This window comes from Mesoplodon bidens (assembly GCF_964165515.1).
Source record: "Mesoplodon bidens genome assembly, chromosome: 10".
NCBI classification, from domain to species: domain Eukaryota; kingdom Metazoa; phylum Chordata; class Mammalia; order Artiodactyla; family Ziphiidae; genus Mesoplodon; species Mesoplodon bidens.
In genome coordinates, this window is record NC_138172.1 from 73,872,991 (window position 1) to 73,885,930 (window position 12,940).

Below are 12,940 nucleotides of genomic sequence, written 5' to 3' on the forward strand. Positions count from 1 at the left end.
GGAGAAAGAAAGGAGAAGGCAGCTGGAGGGGGTGAGCACTGGGGGATGGGGACAATCCCCTGAGTCTCTGCTATTATTGAATACCCCGACCCTCAAAGCAGCCAGGCAGCCCCCTCCTCCACGTGGGCTAAGCTCCGTTAATGAGAAAGCAGAGCTCTGCCTACATTACCACAATAATGATTTCCCGGTTGCATTTTTACATGCCTGCTGCTTTATCACAGCAGAAGTAGACATATATTTTCAATAAATCCCTTCTCTCCTTCCTCCTCCCCAACTTGAGCTCTCCCAGTAAATGTTGTTCCCCTGCACCCTCCCCCAGCGAAATCCCAACCCCGGAGCACAATGAGTTCCACTAATCAAAACAGAAAGAAAAAGAAAAATGGAAAAATCACAGCTGCTGAAAAACAGCATTCGCTACAAGTCAAAGCCCTCCACATTTTTTTCTGCAGGCAGCTTTTACTACTTCAAGGACACATCACCCCTCCCCTATCAGGAATCTTACGTAGAGTTGCTTAAAGGGGAGGGAGGAGGGGATGGGCGAAGGAATCTAATATTCACTCTTTCCTATTTTGACTAAGCCAGCACAGACAGAAATATAGATAAGGCCTTGAATAAGTGATTCAACAAAATGTCACTTATTAAAAGAGATGGGGGATGGGGCCACATTTGTATCTGAGTTAAACCACCCTGGGTAAAGGCTGCCAAGCCAGAAAGGCAAGGGGGAAGGAAACATTTCTCCAGTCTGGTCTCCTTCAGCGGCTGCAAGAGCTGACCCTGGTGGCAGAGAGGCCCGGATTTCTCCCTCCAACGAAAACCGATGGGGAGAGAACCAGAGAGGCAAACCCAAAGCAACAAAGGAGCTGTAAGCATTTATACTGTACTAACTAGCGCCAGGCTCTGTACTAGGTGATGGGGGTGCAAACTTGAGTGATGACCCAGTTCTGCCCTCCCAGGGCAGTCTAGAAAGAGTCAAGGACACGCCCAGTCGTCAGGATGACAACAGCCCTGTGAGCCAAGGGCTGCAGGAGCCCAAGGGCATCCCCCCTCTAGCCCACACCCCAGTCTGGCCCCAGACCAGGCACACAGAGCCCTCAAGAAAGGCTTAAGGAATGAGTATGTGCACAATGAAATTGCTGGAATTCCATGCTGGTCTCTAAAGAAGCTCAGACTCTTCAAAAGGAAAGAGGCCGCTGAATGTCCTTACCTACCCTGGCTCCCCTAGAAAATCCCTCAGCTCACGTGTGTTCACCCAATTAAAACAGAGAAGTGAACAAGTCCCAGCACTTGAGAATCAGCTCATTACGGATAGCTTTCAGTTGAATTTTAAGAGAGTTTGGTATCTTCCACTGTGATGACCACAGAGGGAACTCATATGACACTCCTATTAAAACTCCTTGGATATGGGGATATATGTATAGGTATAGCTGATCACTTTGTTATACAGCAGAAACTAACACACCATTGTAAAGCACTTATACTCCAATAAAGATGTTAAAAAAAAAAGATTTAAAAAAAAAACAAAAACTCCTTGGGCATCAACTCCATTCTTTTTTCTTTTTCTTTTTAAAAAAAGTCCTCCAAAGAAGCTGGGTTGGAGGCCGTTTCCCAAAGATGAGGAGAGGCTCTCAGAGCAGCCTCTGTTATACCCTCTGTAATGACAAAGAACCCTAGGGGGCCCTCAGGAAGCCTCACCCAGGTGGCAACCTGCTCTAGGTCCCATGTGTTCAAAGCCAGAGCCTGCAGACTAAAGGCCACAATCTCTAGAAATGACCACAGAGGGGCTCCACAGAGGGGCTCCACAGAGGGGACATGGCTGAGAGTAAGAGGCTAATGAAGAATAGCCACTAGATCTGTTACAGTCAAGTTTGGGCTTTCATTATGAAGCAGCCTTAAAGCTGTGTGCTCCAGCACGAGCCAGACAATTCAATTTTCTGACACATGGAATGCCCAAAACATGCTTAAATCATCTGAGTATTTCCAGCTAAGGTCGTTGAGTTCTAAGCCCCAAATTCCCAGATGATCTTCTTGGTCTCCATGATCCTTTGCATATATTCTGTACCACATCTCTTATTGAATACCATATAGCATTATCTGAGAGTGCACAAAATTTGGAGACCGTTCAAATTCTGGCATTAAACTAGGGCTCTGAATGCTGGCTGGACATGTGACTCTGGGTTAATCACTTACTTATATTTTTTCAATTCTACTTCTTGAGCCTTACTTTCCTCAGCTGTAAAATGAAAATAATATCTACCTCCTATGGTTGTTGCAAGACAGTTAAAATAAGACATGCCAAAGAGGCTTTGAACCCATAACATGCTATGTAAACACTGGTTATTACAATGACGTCACCTATTTCCTCTCTCGCTCTCTGATTTTTCATTGATTATTTTCCCTCTCTATGAAACCAAATTGATATCGGTTCCACTGATCTCTCAAAACTGATAACTTGTGTTGATTTTACAAACACAGGAAGAAGTCCTCTTATCCACAGGTGTGCAAAATCTCACTAACCTTTGAATCTAGGTGATGAGCACAACGGAGTTCATTATAGTAGTCTGTCTGCTTTTGCATGTGTTTAACGTTTTTTCATAGTAAAAATTAATTTTAATAAATAAATAAAGCATCACCCTCTTAGGCAGAGGTCAGAAGTCCAATTAGTAAAAAGCATTGGTTGCTTTTTAAAACTAGAAATGACTTTCCAGCATACACAGTAAGACGTAGGGCTAAGGACTGTAAGGTAGACTCAGCTTTATAGAACAGTTCTCATTTGCAAAACAAACTTGGAAGGCAAATGAATCACTGCTAAGACCACTGGGCCACAGTTGGGATTCTTGGGTGGGTTCAAGGTTCCCCTGCACCAAGTTCACAAACCAAGTTCATTTGGACCTTTGAGTGGGCAGGTCTCAAATTCTATATATGGAATCAGAGTGTGAACCTACACAGACTGGCATTTCACAGCCAGCTTTTCTGATGTCAGCCTTCCAGCAGTAAGACCAGTTTCGCTGAAAGAAATCACAGAGGACTTGAATACCCCAAACAGAAAGGGGCTACAAAGAGGGAACAAGAGAGAGTAGACACGGTGAACGGTGTTTTCAGCAGAAGGTTTAGGGAACTGACGGCAGTTTTTCATTGGTTGTCAGGTTTCACATCTAAAAGGAGATCCGGCTGAAGATCACTGCACCTCGCTGCCGCCTGTGTGCGATGCCTCTTACAGTTTACATCGCACTTGGCGTACATTATCTGATTCAGTCCTCACAACTCTCAGAGAAGAGGCGACAGATGGTATCACCCTCTTTTTACAGATGCGGAGACAGACAAGGAGGCTGACTTGTCCAGACCATATGACGGGGCTGGACCCCAACCCAGATCTTCCGACTCTCTGCTCACCCACTCACGTGCCATACACACCCCATCGTTGGGGCCACCGGGGCAAGCAGGGCAGTCTATGGCCTATTTTTGTGAAAGGCCGCCTGAAGTAGAAGCAGCCCTTTCGCCTTTTTTTTTTTCCTTGCTCAAAACGTACAACACAGTGCCCACCAACTTTTGAACAGGGCTGCAAATCACAGATGTCTTCTCCCAATCATAGTTTTCAAATAAATCTAATGTAAGGCCCAAATTATTTTAACTGAAGACTCTTTTCCCCAAGCGAAAGAATCCGCTCTTTCCTTTGTACCGCTCAGTAATGCAGTCAAATGTTCAGAAAAATGCAGTACAATTTTCTGATGCAGTCTTAACCCTTGTCGTCTCTGGCTGGTGTCAAAGCCCGAGCCCAAACCCCTGCCCAAGGCTAGTGCAGCCTCAGCCTGGAGAGACAGACCACCTGTGCCCCAGCACCGCTCCCCACCCTTCCCTCACCTGCACCTTCACTTTTCTTGGATCTTCCCTCCAGTCATCATGAAGGAAGTGTTCCTCCCCCCCCCCCGACCCCCGCCCCGGCCAAGGCCAGATCTTCCCCACAGACTTTCTCAATGGCTTTTGCTCAGCTGACCCAGCCCATTGCTCTTGAACAATCCCTCCCTCTCCACTAGTCTTTCCCATCATCACACACACAGACCAGCAGCACCGCCCCCAAAACCCTTCCCTCTACACACATGTGCTTCCAGCTCCCCCTCCATTTCTCTGCTCCCCTTTCACAGTCAAATTTTGCCCCGAAGTTGTCTCCACATGCTACTCCCAGTTCTTCACCCCCTATTCCCCTCCCAACCCCTCCGATCTGGCTCTCACCCAATCCACTGCTCCACTCAAACTGTTCTTTGAGAAGCTGATAATGGCTTCCATTTTGCCAAATCCAGTGCTGACTTTTCTGGCCTTAGACTCATGAAACATTTAACACTCACCCCGACCCAACACACACACACACACACACACACACACACACACACACACACACAGAGCCTTTTCTTCTCGCAACAGACTCCTTAGAGCACCTCATCCAGTCTCCTGGATTTAAATACCACGCCTTAGTTGATGGTTCCCACATTTTTATCTCCTGCCTGGCCATACCTCTGGCACTGGACATTGTATCAGACTGCAAGCTTAACATCTCCACCTTGAGTCTAACAGGCATCTCAAACTTAGCTGTGTCCAAACTGAAATCGCTTGATTCTGCTCCCTGAGACTCTCCCTCGCCCCGATCTCAGCAAAGAGCTCCACCCATATCTACCCAACTGCTCAGTCAGAAACCTCAGTTATTAGATTCCTCCTCCCCAACCTCCACCAAATCCATCAGCAAGCCCTGCCCATTCTACCTCTAATAAGCATCTCACACCCACCTGCTCCCCTACATTCACCTCCTGTCACCTCCCCACCTGGCCTGCTCCAAATGCCTTTTTATTGCACTCCCCAATTCCACACCTGCCCTCTCCACCAATGCCACCCCCATTAAACACGAGTTAGGGGGTATCACTTCCCACTGCAAACTTCCAGTGGCTTCCCACTACCCTTCAAATGAAACCCAAACCCTTCCAAGGCCCCGAGTCCTGCATGATCATCTCATGCTGCCCTCTCCCCCTGCCCCCTTGTCCACCTGTGCCTCTTTTTAGTCCCCCCCCACCCCAAGGCCAAAGTCCTTCCACACAGGCCCTCCTCTCTCTACCTGATGCTGTCTTCCCCTCAACCCCAATCCTCAGAGAGGCTTTTCTAGGCTCCCTTAGCTGAGTAACTGCAGGTTACTGCTCCCTGTGGTTTCATCTGAGCATTTACCACATTTTGCAAGATATATTTCTTTACATGTCTGCCTCCCCTCTGGACTATAGGCTAGGCGGTGGAGTGGGGGGTGGGCAGAGGAAGATGATTATGTCTTTTAATTATCAGTGTATACCCAGAGCAGTAACACAGTGCTTAGCAAATAGTAGGTGCTCAATAAGTAGCTGCCAATACGTACGCATGAATAAACCAGATCCAGTCACAGCACGAAAGTAACTGTTAACCTCCTACAAGCCCTCGGTTACCATTTAGGCACACAAGTTCTTTTTCCCCTCCCCCTCTGTCAAAAAAGTATGTTTTTAACGTTGCTAAACCAACAGCCCAATAGCTCAGTATACTCCACTCATCCCCAGCTTGTTGTCTTCCATGAGGAAAAAGTAAAAATCATGTTTCTTCAGTAAACCCCAATTAACCAGAAGACCCTACAAGCAGCTCCCTTGAGAACTTAAACATCTTTAGAAAATACCACAGAAGCTTTTTGGTGTGTATTTTCTTTAACCCAGAAGAGAGCCATGGGATCAAACTCATGTTACCAGGACTCTGTTATTCCTTAAGATGCCACAGTATCCTTGCTGAAAAACACACCAATATCTGGACTCCAGCTGCTCTTGTCTCCCTCTCCCCGCAAAGGAAATCAACTATGTTTTAGTTTCCCTTTTATTTCATTGGTTCCCCTCCAACATGCAAATTCAGAAATATTATTAATCCACAAGATTCCAGCTGATTCTCCTCCCTAAATCACACAGGTTTATGAAGTCAGAAATAAAACAAGCTGAAGTCAACTGCTTTTAGAGCAATCAGCACCCATCTCTACTGCCTGGGGTCTGAGCCACTTGTCTGGATCCTTACTTCTCATGTCAATGCTCAAAGTCAATAAAAACATCAAGAGCTTTTCCTCCAAAAGTGCCCGTGGTGAAATATATGATATCCCAGAAACGACAGTAATACAATATCACTATTTTGAACCTATCACAAATATACGACCATATCCCAACTACCCACATGTGAATTCTCCACAGAAAGTGGGTAAAGCCACACTAGGCTTTCTGGTCTCCCACTCCTCCCAAGACTGCCTCCCCCTGCTGCCTGAGATTAACAGCTCAATTAACCTTAGACTTGACCAGGCATAATTAGGCAGGTGAACCAGCTGGCTGGAGGGGAAAACTTCCAAGATGAACTGAAATTATTTTTGGTGCCTGGGATTATATGCCCCACTCTCTATTAGCACATATAATTGGGACTCAACCATCACTTTTTTTTTTTTCCAAGACTTTCATAAGCATTTTCTTGCATTTGATGGTCAAGATTACCAGGCCACTCAAGAGTCCTTTTTGGAATGCCAAGGTGTAAATCCACTCTCTCCATGAGAAGACAAAAAGAGAAGTTAATCAACTCACCCAAGTTCATGAGGCAATTTGGCCGTTGGCCCAGGAAGAGACAGACTGTGGAGATCTCTTGAGACTTTTCTTCACAAGACTGAGTCACAGAATTTCAGACATGAATGGAACTCACGGATCAAACCATGCGTTTTTAAGATAAAAACTCTGAAGTCTAGAAATGGCTAGACACTGATACCCTCCCCACTTTTTCTTCCAGTGATGCTGTGCTCCTGCCTTGAGACTAAAACCACCTTAAAAGTTCTTTGTCATTTTACAAATACTGTAAACTGAGCCAACTGCTGAACACAATTTTAACATGTTCTGATTAATCAACTTTACGGAGAATCCTCAGACCTTCCCATAAAAAACCTCTGATGCTTTCAATTATTATGACCAATCCACCCATCAGAGCAGGAGAAAAAGAATTTTAAGTAAGCTTGTTTCTGTGACCACACATTTTATTATATAAGCAGCAAAGAACACTACAGTCTGTCCCCTCTCTTACAGTGAAAGCTCCCACCTCGACAAAAACCGCAGGCCCAAGTGGGTTAATGGATGCAAAACTGAGTACTTTCCACACAGTTCATAGAACAAGTGTTTTCACAGCAAGCTCACATAAATGCTATGTGATATTACCACCTGCCTGCTATGTAGAAGCCTGCTCACCAAGCTGTGAAAAGACCCATGCATACTATGGAACCTGCAAAATTAATCTTCTCAGTGCCCATAAAGCAGAAGGGAAATGCTCTTTTTTGACATGTTAAGCTGGCTTCTTAAACAATTCTTTGGCGAAAATGGACATGCCTAAAAGGGCGGAGCCCAAAGAGGTGTGTCACTCCTGGTATCAATTCCTATAAATCAAATCCTGACAATATTTTTAAAAGAATGAATTATGATTCATGGGCCTTCAAACCTTTATTACCACAGAACGTTCTCAGCAGAAGAGGGAAAAAAAATCTACTGTGACTTGATTAATGGCCAAAGAAAGACAATAAAAAAATCTCATAAATTAAAAAAACAAACAAACTGAATGACCATGACCACTCTTGGCTTGGAGGGTAGACATGTAAATAATTCCCCTACCTTGGGATAAACACACATAAAGTTTCTATTTACCTTCCCAGCATATATATCAACCAGAAGCAGATTTTCAGCAAGGGAAAAATAATAGCTAATTTGTTTAACGAATGCCTAGTTAGGAACATTTGATAAGTGGCAATAATATTGAATTCCCAACTAACTCAACTCTCAAGCTGCCAAAAATCAAATTCTCAATCTGGAAATCTGATGACAGAAAGGAAAGAAAAAAAAAAAAAAAAAAACCACTGTCCATCAGTAACATGTAAAGAGATCATTTTTTTTTAAACCCATTTTTTCCCCTGCTAGTATTGAGCCTGTCTATAGCACTGCAGAAAGCTTAACTTTAGTTAACCACACTGCCTAGTGTTCACTCCCTGACTCTACTAAACTTGTCTGGGTTTTAATCCCTGGTGCTAAAATTATCCTGGCCAAGTTAAAACTCCTAGCATACTTATGGTGACGATCATTTCATAATGTATAAAAATATCAAATCACTATGTTATGCAACTGCAACTAACACAATGCTGTTAAGTCAATTATACTTCAATTAAAGAAAAAGAAAAAGAAAAAGAAGGAAATAAATAAAGCTCCCAGCCTAATGAAGGTACCTGACAGCCAAGACCTACAACTCATCTGCAGAAACCAGTAGGCTGAGGACCAGGAAAAGAGGCACAGAGAAGCAAAGAGGGCTGGTTAACTAGTTAAGGGCTGAATACTCCTGGTTGTTATCCTTCCAGCGAGCACCAAAACCACATTTTCCATCACCAGACTGCTTTCTTGAGACAGTCTATGATGCAGAAGGTTGGTACCAATTGGGACAACTTAAAACTCCTTCTTAAAGCTCTGCTCCATGGCCTGCAAAAAAGTGCAAACAGCCGGCATTTTTTTAAAAGAACTCTTCAGCCATCCCTGGATCCGTCATTCTTAAACATCACTTCCATGCACTTCACAAGACAGCCGGGGCCATGCTGTTAGCAACCCGCTTCAACACGTTCACTTGCCAAAGCCGCGTCTAGTGTGGGGAAGAGTTTCCACAAAGCTGGCTGGCTCTAACGGGCCAGTCGAAGGCACACAGAGGAACCAGAAGTCATTTTCTCTTAACCTAAGGATGGCAGGCGCACATGCTCCAGCCCAGTGCTGGCCAGAGGCTGCCCGTCAGGTGCTCTCGGCCTCTGCCAGTGAATGGGTGGTTTTATGCTGTTTTTTTAAACATCTATTTCTTTAGACCACCGGCAGTAACTTCACAGTCTCCCGAACTGAAGTTGGGGAGTCAAGGGGCAGGTTTACTCCCTTACACATTTCTCCCATCTGGGTGGCCACTTTAACTTCTGGGGAGTACCCAGCCCCCGAAGAGCCCTCAGGAGCGTATACATACACATATGCATCATGTCAAAAACCCCAAAAGGCACATCCCTAGGGTCCTGCGGTTTCTTGGCTGGAATAATGAAGGCTTTATAACAACACAATCTTCAGTTGCAAGCCCCCCCCTTTAAGCCGGGTCTGCCAATTATAGCGCCCACCTCCCCCCTCCCCCCTTTGCTGGGATGCTCTGCAGCGCAGAGAGGGAAGAGGGAAGAAGGGAAGCAGAGAAGGCCCTGCTAACACACTGGAAGTAAAGAAGTGGGGGGAGACTTCTCCTAATCTGTCCCCCTACTTTTCTCTTCCCCTCCCCCGTCTTCTCACGGAGCATCCCCCAACTAATTTTTTAAAAATGAAACTTAATAAGCTTCTTGCCTACCTTGGCTGTTTCTGCAACAAGTGCATGGGCAATCCGACAAGAAGACCAGTCTTCGCTTGGGGGGTGAGATGGGGGGGCGAGCAGAGCTGATGGAGTAATTTCAATATTAATTTATGTCAGAGCCGCCTTCTCGAAGCGCTACTCACTTACAGTACTGCCCTCAGCCTGTAAACAAATATCGCTCCGCCAGGAAACATACTCCCCAGATGCAAGCCCCTCTCCCCAGCAGGGAACCTGGCCCTTCACGCCCTCCCCCCAAAACAGCGTGCGCCCCCACCCAGGGTAGGAAGCTCCGGGTTTCCAGAGCACCAACCCACCACCTCCGCCACCACCCCAGCAAACTTACTCGGTCCGTCTACGCCTCCACCCTCCCTTCAGGAAATCTACTCTCCATATGCATTCAGCCTCCCCGCAGGAAATCTGCTCCCCCCTCCCCCCTTCTATATACATGCACCCCTCCCTCTCCTCCTCCCCACGCGCCCTCCCCGGCCAGAAACTTACTAGCGAGAAAGCGTGCAGGCTCTCCTGATCCTGGAAACTTACTCCCAGATATAGCGCCCGCCAGCCCCCTTTCCCGGCCCTGCTCCCCTTCCTGCCCTCCGCCGCAAGCAACTCCAAACTCTCTGCATCCAGCCACTCTCCCTCCCCGGTGGAAATTTGCAGCGCGGGGCCGCGCGCGTGCATCCACCCTCCCCTTCAGGAAACTTACTCCCCATCTGCATGCACCGCCTCTCAGCCATCGCTTAGAGGGAAGGGGGTGTGCTAGGGAGACAGAAATACATATGTATCTCTCGCCCCTCCCCCGGCCGCAGCCCACTCGGGGCCGAGCCGCTGTAACCTGGCCTTACCTTTTGCATTGCTCCCCACCCTCGCCCCCTCCCTTAACCCTCCTTATCCGCTCCCCGGCGCCCCCTTTTTTCACCCATTACCCACCCCTAGCAACCGTTCCCAAGCTCCTCTCGGCCTTTTTTTTTTTTAATCCAGGATGCAAATTCCTCCCCTGTCAGCAAATCGACTGTCAAATTATTTTCTAGCAAAAGGAGAAAGGCGGTGGTGGTGGGGGGGGAGCAGAAGCAAAAAGGAGGGGAGGCGGGGGAAGGGAGAGAGAGGGAAAGAGAAGGGGAGAGATATCCCTCCGCAGAGCTGGGTCTGGCCGCGGGCGGGGAAGCAGGAAGTAAGGTGTCCAGCGCCGCGGCCGGCGGGTCCTCCGCCGCGGCCCCCGCCCGCGCCCCCTGTCCCCCGGGGCGCCGCGCTTTGGCCGGCGCGGGCCTCCCGGCGCATTGTTCGCAGCCTCCCTGGCGTGCGCTGCCGACCTTATCTGTGTGCTCTGCCTGTACGTGAGGTTGCACCTTTTGTAGGCTGGCGAGACTCTGGACATGGATGGGGCAGGGGGCGCGGACCAAGTTGGGGCCCCGCGCGGGACCTGTCAGCCCCGGGGTGTGGCAGACTCTCTGGCAAGGCCGGAAAATCGAGGCCCGGGAGAAGGTGGCGTGGCCGGGAAGCTGCCGCCTGAGACCCGGACCAGTGCAGGATTGTTTCCTGCGTAGCCGTCCCGGTTATTGTAACGCGCTTTGCAATCTAACGACTGGGGTTTGGGTTTTATGTTTATTTTTTAAGGGGTTGCAAAGATGCCAAGGTGTAGGTGGGCTTCGGGGAAACGGTCTGCGCCTACCCCCCGCTGCATCCCGGCTTCGGTGGGGCTGGGAGAGAGGCTGAGGCTCCCAGGAAGGGGCTTCGAGGTTCTAGAAGCGCGCGGCTCCATCCCTCCGCCCCGATGGGGGCGGGGAGGGGGTGCTGCAAACGGCGCTGGAACTGCATCCCTCTGGGGAGGGGTCTCCATCTCCGCGGCGCTGAAGGCCGGGGAGGGAGGTTGCCTAGGAGAGGGGCCGGAACCGGGCGGCGGAGGGGAGGGGAAGGGGCGCGGGTGCCGCCGCGGCGCGCGCTCGCCCCTCCTCGTGCGCCATGACTGTGGAACGTGGTGCCGGGGAGGAGGGCCGGCCGCCGGGGGCCGCCTGGGGCCGCTCGGCATTGGTGCGGAAACCCGAGCAGGGAGTCGCTCCTCGCGCAGTCTCCTCCTCCTCCTCTGCGGGGGAAACCGCTGCACCTAAACCGAGAGCAGCTGCGAGCAGGGGGCAGGGCGCGAGCTGAAAGGCAAGCCAAGGGTTCAAACCTCGGCGGCGCCATGGGGGCGAGAGCCCAACAGCCCCCTGGTCCCTCGAAGGCGCGGCCGCCCTTCGGTCCAGCCCGGGACGCCAGCACTTCCAGGCGGCTTCTCTGGTCCAAGGAAACGTGAACCAAAGATGGTTGGGCTTAAACAGACTACCTCGGGCCGGGTACGGGGCATCTATCTCAGGGAGGTCCCACAAGACAGCGAGTGTCTTTTGCTCAGGAGAAAGTCATGTTTTTTTCGGTATGGGAAAATCGTTGTGCCCCTTACCCCAAATCTTCGCGCAGTATAAATAAGGTGCTCCCTCTACCCAGACTTTCGCCACTGTCCCGTCACCCCACCCCCACTCGGGCACCGGGTGTGTACAGGGCGGGGGAAGGCTATATGGGAGCTTAAAGCATGAGGTCATGGACGGAGGAGGCTGCTGCCAAAAGCGGCCGAGGTTTTTGTGTATTTTGAGGGGTAACGGTTCTCCATCTTAAGCAGTGTTAAGTTCTCCCGCAAAACCCTACGAATTCTGGGGCACCTGGACCAGAGAGCCCCCGAAAGAAGAGGGGGCTCTGCGCTGTTTCGCTCTTTGAGCTTTTGGGGGGTGCCCTGCCCTTTATGGGGCCCTTCCACATAAGCAAAGAAAGTCGAGGGACAGCGCACAGTGTCGTGGGGTTTGAGAAAGGCTCAGATGCTCGGCTCCGCCCCCCAGCGCCACTTTCCTCAGTCCTCGGTCATTTTCCAACCCGATTGCTTTCTACGATAGCCTCCTGCCCCTCTCCGACCCATTCTTCCCAAGTGGCTGGAAGAGTCTTTCTAAAACTCCGGACTACCCTCCTTCAAACCCCTCCCAATTGCTCTTAGAATAAAGCTTTGAAGCCCCCGCGCGATTTCGCCCCTACAGACCTCTCCACTCTCACAGCTCCTCCTCCCATACTGTAAGCCGGGTTGTGCTTCTTTGTTCTGTTGTTTGGGCCGGGGGTAACCCTTCCCCCTCCACGTCTTCTTACTAACTCCTGCTAGACCTTCAGGAGTTGACTCAACTGTCACTACCTCCAAGAAGCCTTCCTAAGTATACAATCTCAGCTCTAACTCCCTCAGGGAAAAAAGACCCACCCTCGACCTCCGGGCAGCCGGGCTTTGGCCGGAGCTGGCCGCAGTGGCGGCCCTTTTCCAGGCGGAGGAGGCATAGCCAAGCTTGCGCGCCATCACTGACTGGGGGCCCGACCTCCTGGGAGGGAGTTGACTAGGACAAAACCTCCAAACACCCTGTTTCCTCAAGAGACCTAGGAAAAGCAGCGCAGTACCGCCCAGAAACCTCAGCCCCTACACCTCCCACCCCCAGCACACACCCACACTCCTAATGCAAGGAGAGGTCTT

The 12,940-nt window shown here is 49.5% G+C and overlaps 1 protein-coding gene across 8 annotated transcripts in view; it reads right to left on the reverse strand.

The window, feature by feature from the left end:
• TRERF1 (transcriptional regulating factor 1) overlaps window positions 1-10,416 on the reverse strand; it is a 205,530-nt gene extending 195,114 nt beyond the window's left edge. For 6 of the 8 annotated variants that reach the window (XM_081247312.1, XM_081247320.1, XM_081247319.1 and 3 more), the window contains exons 1-2: window positions 10,339-10,416; window positions 9,406-9,491 (exon numbers count right to left, since the gene is read on the reverse strand). The gene's annotated coding sequence lies outside the window, so the exon portion shown is untranslated. Of the gene's footprint in view, window positions 1-9,405; window positions 9,492-9,751; window positions 9,791-9,906; window positions 10,234-10,338 lie in introns of those variants that run through there. The other 2 variants (XM_081247313.1, XM_081247314.1) reach the window with 2 other exon arrangements.
• Window positions 10,417-12,940: the final 2,524 nt, after the last annotated feature.